The following is a 1,370-nucleotide window of genomic DNA, read 5'->3' on the forward strand; positions in this document are numbered from 1 at the left end:
CTTTCTTTCTTTCTTTCTTTCTTTCTTTCTTTCTTTCTTTCTTTCTTCTCTATCATATATTACATCTTGACTGCCGTTTTCCCTCCCTTCTCTCCTCTAAGTGCTTCTCCTCCACCTTCCTTCTCCCTAAGATCTACTCTTCCCCAGCTTCCCTTCAGAAAAGGGCTGGCCTCCCATGGATACCAACCAAACACGGCATGTCAAGTTGCATTACAGCTAGGCATATCTCCTCATATTAAGGTTGGGTGACTCAACCCAGTAGTATAAAGAAAGGGGTTCAAAAGGCAGGCAAAAGTATCAGAGATACCCCACTCCCACTGTTAGGAGTCCCACCAAGCTACACATTTGTAACATATATGCAGAAGGCCTACCTAGCTTAGACCCATGCAGGCTCCCTGATCATCTGTTTGGTCCCTGGGAGCCTTATGATTTCAGATTAGTTGATTCTGTGGGTTTTCTTGTGGTGTCCTTGACCACTCTGGTTCCTACAATCCTTCCCCCACCCCCCCCCCCCCCCAGGATTCCATGAGTTTGGTCTAATGTTTGGCTGTGGGTTTCTGCATCTGTTTCCATCAGTTGCTGGATGAAGCCTCTTTAATGATGATTATGCTAGGCTGCAGTCTATGAGTATAGCAGAATAACATTAGAAATAATTTCATTGAGTTTATTTTATTATTATTATTATTGTATATGTATTTATTTTTGCCAGTCATATTTGGTTCTATCTAGGTCTCTGGGCTATCCATCTTCTGCTTCCCAGCATCCAGGCAATGTCAGACATGGGCTCCCTCTTGTGGCATGGGTCCCAAGCTTGCTTAGTCATCCCTTGGCCACTCCCATAAGTTCTGCCCCACCTTTACCCCCAGCACAACTTTCAGGCAGGACAAATTGTAGGTAGTAGGTTTTGTGGCTGGGCTGATGTTCCAGTCCCACCACTGGAAGCCTTGCCTGACTACAGAAGATGATTGGTTCAGGTAGTGTCTCCCCTAATACTAGGAGTCTTCACTAGGGTCACCCTCTTAGTTTTCAGGGAGTTTCTATTACACTAGATTTCTATCTACTTCATGAAATATCCCCCAATTCCAGTCCTCTCTGAGTACTCTGCCTTCACCTCCCCTCCTGATTTCTCCTGTTCTCATGCCTACCTGCTGCCAGTCCACATGTGAAATCTCTCCTATTTCCCCTTCCCAGGGAGATCCATGCACTACTGCCTTGAGCCCTCATTACTTAGCCTCTCTGGGTTTGGTTTACCTTCCTCTGGGTAATTTTTAAAAAAAATTTATTTTATATATATATATATATATATATATATATATATATATATGTGTGTGTGTGTGTGTGTGTGTGTGTGTGTGTGTGTGTGTGTGTGT

The sequence above is a fragment of the Grammomys surdaster genome, unplaced genomic scaffold, assembly GCF_004785775.1.
Source record: "Grammomys surdaster isolate TR1022 unplaced genomic scaffold, NIH_TR_1.0 61, whole genome shotgun sequence".
NCBI lineage: Eukaryota > Metazoa > Chordata > Mammalia > Rodentia > Muridae > Grammomys > Grammomys surdaster.